Source organism: Epinephelus lanceolatus, chromosome 15, assembly GCF_041903045.1.
Source record: "Epinephelus lanceolatus isolate andai-2023 chromosome 15, ASM4190304v1, whole genome shotgun sequence".
Lineage (NCBI taxonomy): Eukaryota > Metazoa > Chordata > Actinopteri > Perciformes > Serranidae > Epinephelus > Epinephelus lanceolatus.
The window spans coordinates 5,079,696-5,089,087 of record NC_135748.1 but is presented as its reverse complement, the minus strand read 5'-3'; the positions used below and the strand labels follow the sequence as shown (position 1 = coordinate 5,089,087).

Genomic DNA, 9,392 nt, shown 5'->3' with positions numbered 1-9,392 from the left:
AATGACGGAAATGATTATCTGGTATTCAAAATCATTAATTATGTTTACATTACAAGTAAATGATTTTTTTTTTTTTGCTCTCATCTGACACTACTTTTTTTCAGAGTAGCGTGGAGACAGATATTCCATTTTTTTCTGATCAACATCCAGTCAGTTGAAACTACAAAAGGCCACTGTCGAACCTTTTTTTTTTGCTACATTTTGCAAAATGTGGTGCTTGTTTCTTTATGGCACTCCCTTAGTACATGCACTTTCAACAGCTAGTGCTGCCTGTCTCACATAATTTCTCTTCAGTGCAGTAACAGTCATATATAAGTTTACATCATTAAAGCTAATATTCATTTTAATGTATTTTCACATCCCACGTGGGCCATGTAAGTGTCTTTGAGGGCAAGTTGCACTCAGTCACCTCCGCATTCCCTTATCATATTTAATGGCTCACCTGTTCTGTTTCCTCGGTTTTCCATTATCAACGTGATGTTTAAATGCACTGAGCAATAAAATACAACAGTCTTTGTTGTGTCCATGTTGTTTCATTTATTACACCATCCTGGAGTGACATTTCGGGCCACAGGTGCCCTTCTGAACAAGGGCACCTGTGGCCCGTAACGTCACTCCAGGATGGTGGAATAAATGCACCTAAAGGGAGCTGAAGTGTGCAGACTTTTCTTTGTCTTTTCAGTTTTATTCATTTAGTTCAGCACCTTTTTCATTTTTTGGATGTGCGCGGCTGCTCTGTTTGTGTCCATGTTGTTTCCACATTACAACTTAAACCTCATCAACACACTGAACTCGGAAAAATGACTGTCCGAGGAGCTCATTAATGCACAATTGGCCTTGGCTGGCAGAGGTCTCAACCAGAGTCCGATTTAAATGGTCCTCGTTCATTTACAATCACCCAAGTATGCAGATTTTAGACAAAAGAGAAGGTGACACTTTGTTAGCTCACAAACCAGTACAACAACAAGTTTAACTCTGTCAACCATTAACACCATCCTCCTCCACATCTGTGGCTTCTAGCTCCTCAGGATTGCATCAGTGCCTGCAGCTCGCAAAAAAAAATGATGCATTATTATGAATTATGCTATCAGTTTGTTTGTGTCTTCCTCTGACACCAGTCGTTCTATTTACCAAGACAACACGACATCCAGCAGGCTGCTTAAGAGGCAAGATGACTGCTCTAATGCTTTTTATGGAATACAGCTTGCTTTGGTTGGGTATTCCAACGGGGGTGAGTACTGATACAAAATAATGTTTTATGGTGTACAGTAAAACATTTAACTTTTGCCAAGCTATCTTTATGTTACATAATGTATTTTCTGAGTAACAAGGCCATGTTTGTATGTATCTAGGCCATGTAAGCCCAACAGATGTTACAGAAATATAAACTGACCGCATCGATTTAAGCAGAATACGTCCCACCTCAAGAGAACGGTTCACTCAGAGTCATTCAATGAGTGTAGCTACTAGGGTATCCTAACTGGTGTCCGATTCAATTGCATCTCATTCACTCACAGGCAGTGTGAGCGGTACCCTATAGTAACCCTTAAAAGAGTCGTTCTAAAAGACTCATTCTAAAAGATATGTTGGTTAATTTTTGACCATCACTTTTTGACAATGAGAGATAGACAAGGAAGGCAGGGGGAGATTCCAGCCTGGGCTGGACTTGAACCAGCCAGATACTTTCAAACTGAGGTTGAATCCTGCCATAACAGCCTTGTTGTGAGGCATGGACAGAAATATTGGAATGTAGCCCTCAACAACTAAAGTTTTGGAGGAACTGTTCCCACTGGAAATCGTCCACATTGCAGCCCCACTACTCCTGACTGACTAATCTTTAATTTTGCTATGCTAGTAGAGCTAGAGCTCTTCTCACCCTCATCCTCAACATATAACAAACTATTATCTTACCTCATTTCATTTCATTTTTTCCCCCAAGTGCCTGTATCTCGCCAATGTGAGGTGTTTTGTTTTTTGTGTGTGTGTGTCACAATACTGGTGTGCATGTGAGGCGTTTTAGGGCAGAGATCTGTTCAAGCTGATGTTGGATAGAGATCACTTCAAACATTAATGAGAACAGTCAAGGCAGGAAGAACGGATCTGGGAAAGAACTTGGAAATGAACATTAAGCTCTGTTATGTGAATGTAGTCATTGTTACCTGGGGCATCCAGTTGACAACTGGGCAACATTGCCTCAGCTGACAATCTGGCACAAAGAATAATAGTAAAGATGCACACAAATCCGATGTGCTTCAACACTCCAGAGGAGCAGCACTAGCATCACATTCACTCACTGAATTTGAACCTCCTGACTGCTTCTACTGTCTGTTTGACATGTTCAGTAGGCATTAATTGGCATTTGTCAAATGCAGCAGGTGTAGGTTGCGCTTAATCATTTCAGCACTCGACCGATGCAATACAGATGTGTTTCACTGTCACCTTTTAATCAGCGGTAATTTTAAAGGGGAGTTCTGGTGTCATACAACTGGGGTGTCATTCAAATGTATATATTTTAAGAAGAAAACAGAGGTGGGCCATAAAATGCTTCTGTTTAAACATCCATTGCATTTTACAGACCAACTCCTTCTGTGCCTTGAATTGTGCACACCCAGTTTTTCTGTACATTGAGGTGATGTTAATGTTTATTAAGTGCACTCAATTTTAGCTTGACCTACTGAGACAAAGGGGTTTAGATCATTTGATTAAACTGTTTTGTTTATAATGAACACCATTTTTTCATCTGTCTGACCTTACTGAGTTATTGTAGTGACTTTACCATGTTGATCTAAGCATTTGCTTTGGTGAGTACAATAACTAAAATGGTGCCCTAAACTACAAAGTGAAGATGGAGGCCCCTTTTACACTGGACCTTGTAGGTGGGAATCTCACCCCATTATGCTGCCTTGCTGTTCTGTATAAAAGGTACGATCCTGGAATGGGGGACAGAGTTGTCTCACCTTTAAGCCGTCACCAGAGGTAGTAACAGTGCCAAAGCAATATCTGTACAAACAAGACAGCCAGCAGGACGGGATCATAGGCAGCACAGGTGTAAAGCTTTGAAGATGTTTTTTGCGTGCAACCCATCGTGGGAGATTTAAAAAGTAGGTATTAGCAGTTAGCAGATAACTCAAAGAAATACAGCGGATTAAAATGTCTGCAAAGTGGGAAAAAAAAGAGGCCCGGGAGCTTCGTACACCAGGTTCAAACTGGATGGGGAAGCTCCCTGATTTGTTAATTGTCGCACAGCCTCCTGTCAGCAGTTGCCTGGCTGTTGACAAGCAAGGGTTCCAGATTCGCTCGCTGAAAAAAAAAAAATTGACCAGATGCTAAATCTATCGCTGCACAAGCTGGCAGCGCTGCATTCAGTGTGATTAGCCCAGTCAGTTAACATGGGTGCCGAAAACAAGTGGGCAGCTTTCCATGGAGAATCAATGTACTTTGTCTAGTGTGAACCCAGCGTTACCCTAGAGGATGAGAACAGCCGCCATATAAAGAGACCTTAAATGATTGTTATTGTCATGTTATGCCATTGTTATTGTTTATAAAGTTCTGCCAACATTGTTAATATGTTATGTTATTATGTCACATTAGAGGGCGATACTGTTGTGTTACGTCACACCCGTTATGTCTCTTTTGATTCCACAATGCCATGCTATCTGATATGGCACACCAGAGCTGCATGATGCCGCTGTTTTTTGGTTCTGTGTAAAAATTCAAAGGTGGCATGAAGAAGGGACTTTGCAGTAGCTCTATAGTGCTACCTCTGTATAAAATGGACTAGTAATAAACTGTTATTATACACATATGACTATTGTCACACATGTTTACTGCCAGATATTAATACATACTTTCAACATATTGTACCACAGTAGCCAGAACTATAACTATAATATTATTACTTTCAATAATGTTGTTGTAAGCTACTGTTATTACCTGCATCTCTCTCTCTGTCTCTCTCCCTCTGTCTCTCTCTGTCTCATTGTGTCATACGGATTACTGTTAATTTATTATGCTGATCTGTTCTGTACGACATCTATTGCATGTCTGTCCGTCCTGGAAGAGGGATCCCTCCTCAGTTGCTCTTCCTGAGGTTTCTACCGTTTTTTTCCCTGTTAAAGGGGTTTTTTTGGGGAGTTTTTCCTTATCCGCTGCGAGGGTCATAAGGACAGAGGGATGTCGTATGCTGTAAAGCCCTGTGAGGCAAATTGTGATTTGTGATATTGGGCTTTATAAATAAAATTGATTGATTGATTGATTGAATAAACCAGATAATCCTTTATTTCTTGTGACATTTATCCTGTGATTGACTTTCAGATTTATCATTACCACACACACACACGCACAAAGCAAGCAGAGTCAGAGCAGTAATTATTAATACAGTAATTGTCTCTAGCATGATGAGCTTGTTGTCAGAACAGAATGGTATGACAGAAGGTGACAAAATAGGATCTTGATGGAAAAGAAAGACCAGCTGAGCCTGAAGCCCACTTGCTGTTCATTCTCTGATGATCCTAATTTCAGTTCCCTTCATTCCAGTGTGGTCTGTCTACCCAAACAGTATTCACTATATACTCTGCTCTTTTTGCTCAGTTTACCTCCTCCTTTAACACCTCTCTTACTCTATCTCTCCATCTCTTCCTCCCTGTTATTAAAGAAGCTGCAGACTGAAGCTGTGCTCTGGTCTCACTGAGGTTAAACTCTTCTTATCTGCAGCCGCAATCTGAAGATCAGCTGGATCTACCCCTGCTTATCTCATGGCTCAAATTTTACTCTCCATTGAGTCTGTGTGTGTGTGTGTGTGTGTGTGTGTGTTTGCGGTGTGTGTGTGAGTGTGACAGTGATAGAACAGTATGCATGAGTGGGGTGAGGATGAGTGCAGCACTTGTGTGTTTAGTGTACAAAGATTAATAGATTCCAAGGAGGCGCTGGCTTCCTTCATTCTTATAAATGTTCAAGTCTCCACTTTTATCTACTGCAGGTTGTAAGTTCAGCTCTGCTGTCCAAACACAATGCACACATCACAACTGCAGGGCTGAACATCACATCTCCCTTGCCCGCTTTTAAGTCGCAGTCCACTATTGGTCATAACAAAAATGTTCAGAAAACACATGCTAATGACAAAATACAAAGAAATGATGAAAAATGTATTTGACATTCTCACTCCAACCTTGTGACTTTTCATGTCAAGATATGAGGTGCAAGGTACCCTGGGTGCCTTATCACTTTGCTTCTTCAGACATGTTGTTGATATTGGTTGTTGGTGTTCTGAGACATGGTTGGGTGTAGGAAAAAAAAACAGGGTTTGGCTTGCACAATAACAGGGAATGGCTGTGTATCATGCCAACGTGAAAGGACAGCTTTTTTTGTTAGTGCCTGATGCCAGAAGTCACTGACCAAGCAGCAGTATTCGACGACTTTGGAGTGAGACTGGGTTGTTAAAAAACAATGCACCTGGAATAACAACAATATTGGATTTTAACAATGGATTTAACTCTCAGCTGTGTTGACTTTAAAAACATTACAATCAAACATGGAAAGAAATTTGGGTACTTGAGGTTCTTTATAGAAATGGATGTGGGAGGACAATGTATCCTCATAGAATTGTTTGTATGATATCAGAATGCACACAACAGTTTGTATGATATCTTTCAAATTAGCACCCCACTTATGATATTACATCCTTTATGTAAAGTTATGTAATTAACATTAAGTTTTGGAGGTTAGGTTTAGGTAGGTAAAGTTACTGTGGTTAGGTTTAGGGAAAGTTCACATGGTAGTTCAGTCAAAGTTCACATGGTACAGAACACGCAGGAGAATAGCCATGAATTGACCCATCAACCGCCCCAAATGGCCTGTTACAGACCCCTCGAGACAGCTTCCTTGTTTGTTGCCATTAACCGCTGGTCATGTGATCACAGCCTTCAAAAAATATGTGGGCTATGCATGAATTACTAGCTTACAATTACGTCGGATAATGTAGGAATTTGAGAATTTGGTTGTATACATTTTTCATAGGAAAACATACAAACAGTTTATGAGAACAACCTGGAGAAAAACAAAAATAAAAGCCTTCTTAAATTTTTGCATAAATATTATTCAGTGACTCATAACTTGAGCACTGCAAAGGCTTTGATGGGCATGAAACTCTTCTAGTTGAATCATCAGGACAAAATTGCATTAACCTTGATAGAGAGTTCAAGACTGAGTAAGCGTAAATGTAAACAGATCAGTAAACTACCACTCCCAGGGAGCTTTGCTTTAGAATCATCCAGTCATCATGCTTGAACCTCTGTGGGGCACAGCAGAGTGGAAATCACTTTAGTTTTGGATTCTTAGTAATTTCTTAGGTTTGAAGTTCAGTTTGAGAAAAAAAATCATGGTTTAGGTTAAAAAGAAAGGATTTCTGCAAGAAAAAGCTAAAAGGTAGCAAGCCCCCCATTTGACCCCCTCAAAAACTGTCATCCATACAGGTACAGATACAGGTTCAGGTTCATATTTTTGTGTTTAATTGCACTCAGGTGGGTGGAGGCAGCATTCATTGTACTGAGTGTAGTTGCTACCACAAAGGAAACATAGAGGAATATACCCCAAGCATGTGTGCGTGTGTGTCTATGTGTGGGAAGACAGACACAATGGAGCGGAGGCATGAGAGGCATACAGAAAGCAGACAGATAGATGCGTGTTCGAGGTGAGCACCAAGACATTGTGTTATGCATACAACCCTTGCATAACAATATTGTGGGCAGCATGTTGCATCTCTGAAATTCATTATTTCCAGTGTTGGGGGTAACGCATTACAGTAATATATTACGCTTTAGTGCAGAGGTGGGCAATTATTATTCCTAGGGGGCCACATGAGAAACCCCGATTGTTGCCAGGGGCCACACAATTTTTTTGTCACACTGTACCTCAATTTTATCGCTAAGATTAAATAAAAAAACATACTGTACACTTACTCTTAGTCTTCAGCATTTATTATATTGAAAATCACTCCAAACAATTATCTTATTAAGAACATTAAATTATGCAGGAGTATTTGAAAATACTGTACAGGTAATCTAAAGCAGCACACCAGGAATGCTGTGGACACAACCCATCCTGTATTCTTGTTTTGCATTTGGCAAGAACAGCCAGGTATAAAATGTACAAATTACTGTTTTCAAATGAGAACATTAGTTTGTTTTTTAATAATCCACTGTGGATTCTCAATGCCAAAAACAAATAGCATGACAAAATAATGCTGTCTTGCAGACACAAAACAAACATATGATGCTTGGCCACAACTCATCCTGTACTCCTGTTTGCATCTTTGGCATAATATTTCCTGTCCTGACCTTTAAACACATGTATAGGCTATTTATTTTTATTTTTTTTTAATTTATGAGAACAGGGGTATTTTTTTTTTTTTTTTGGATAATTCAGTGTGGACTGTCAATGCCAAAAAAACAAAAATCTTGACAAAAAAATAATACTGTTTTCTACACAAATACAGTGCATTCAAACATGTGATACACATGTGCTCTTACATAACTTTTTCCTGTTTAACAAGTATATTGGTCATCTTGACAGTCTTTTAGAAAACAGCAGTAAGATGTCTTTGATACAAACTTAACCCCATGGGTAGTTTTGCCCATTTACTCAGTGGGAGGAATTAAGTCTCTGATGGGCTTTAACTTGTGAATCAAAGTCAGGTGTAATTCCTGATGTTGCTATGCGCAGCACCGCTGACAGATGATCATCAGTTAGAGAAGATCTGTATTTTGACTTGTTGAATTTCATTACTGAGAATGTCTGTTCGCATATGTTGATCCAAAGAGAACCAGCATCCTCCAGGCCAGTCTTCTCATGTGTGGGAAGTTCTCCTCTTTGAGAGATGAGTAAAATGTCAGTAATGGCACTGATTTGAAGTGCTGTGCCAGCAATGCATCAGACTGCAAGTCTATATGTTCAAGTTGCACATCACTGGGGGCACTGTCCACATCACATGTAAAAGGAGAAGCTCCACTGCTTTAAAGTCTTGAAATCGCCTGCAAAACTCTCCATGCAACGCAGTCAACATGGCTGCATATCTGCTGAGCTGATCAACAGATGGAGCCTTTTCTTTCATTGTGGGAAGGTGTGTGAGTAGGTTGCTCTCCACTTGTCAAGAGAGAAGCAACATCTTCTTCATGAAGGCCTTGACTAAGCTATGTATCTCATGTGCAAAGAGACCCTTTCCTTGCAATTTTGCATCCAGTTCATTCATGAAGGCAGTTATGTCAACAGCAAAAGCCAAATCCACCGGGATGTTCTTCCCTTTCATCTGACAAAACTCCTGAATCTCTGATTTCAGGTCCCACACTTGTTTGAGTATTTTGCCCAGGCTGAGCCACCTGACAGCTGTGTGGTAGCACAGGTCTGCCAGTTCAGTCTCATGCTCCTCCAACAGTGCAACAAACTGCCTGTGATTTAATTCTCGTGCCCTGATGAAGTTTACAACTTTTGTAGCAACATCCACAACATGGTTTATCTTCAGTACCGATTTGCAGAGCACCTCTTGATGAATAATACAATGCAGAAATAATAGTCTCTGTTCTGGGTTAATCTCAGTCACTCCTGCATCTAACTTTGGCATGCATGCATTTGCCTCCGAAAATAAATCCTTACCGGTTGTCGTCCCTTTCAGTGATTGCATAAAAGCCAGTTCCTCCTTCATTTCAAAGTCTTTAGGTATTCCTTTTATGAAGATCAGTAGCTGGGCTGTGTCACGTACATCACAACTCTCATCCAGGGCCAAGGAGACGAAGATGAAATTGTCCGTCTTGCTTTTCAGCTATAGCTCCAGATTTCCTGCAATGTCCTTGACGCGTCTCGTAACAGTTCGTCTTGAAAGAGACAGATTTCGAAAAGACTCTGTCTTCACCGAACACAGTATTTCCAGGAAGTCAACCAGGCACTCCTTGATAAATTCCCCATCAGAAAATGGCTTGCTTTTTTTGGCAATTTTGTGAGCTAATACATAGCTGGTTTTTACATGTCCCTCCTTTGTTGCATGGAGCTTTGTAAAAAGCCCTGCTGCTTTTGTAGCTTAGCTAGCAGTGAATCTCATCTTCCAACAAATTTTTGTATTTAATCAAACAATGTTCAAAACAGGAGCACTTCGTGGACTCATCCTTGGTTAGAGGTGCTCTTTGGACAGGGACACAAAATGCATACAAAAAACACGGAAAAGTCCAAGGCACTCTCTTTAAATCTATAAAATGCCTTTATTCACATGGCATTGTCACAGTGACATTAAAAACCAAAGTCCGACGCGTTTCAGCATATAGCCTTCATCAGGGAGTCAAACAGAGTTGTGAGGAAAATCCATGTATGCCATCCTTCTACATGCTTCCAAAAGTACATAAATGTGT

General features: G+C 40.3%; 1 pseudogene; it reads right to left on the bottom strand.

Moving 5' to 3' along the window:
- Window positions 1-7,939: 7,939 nt before the first annotated feature.
- LOC144467049 (general transcription factor II-I repeat domain-containing protein 2-like) lies at window positions 7,940-8,614 on the bottom strand (annotated as a pseudogene).
- Window positions 8,615-9,392: the final 778 nt, after the last annotated feature.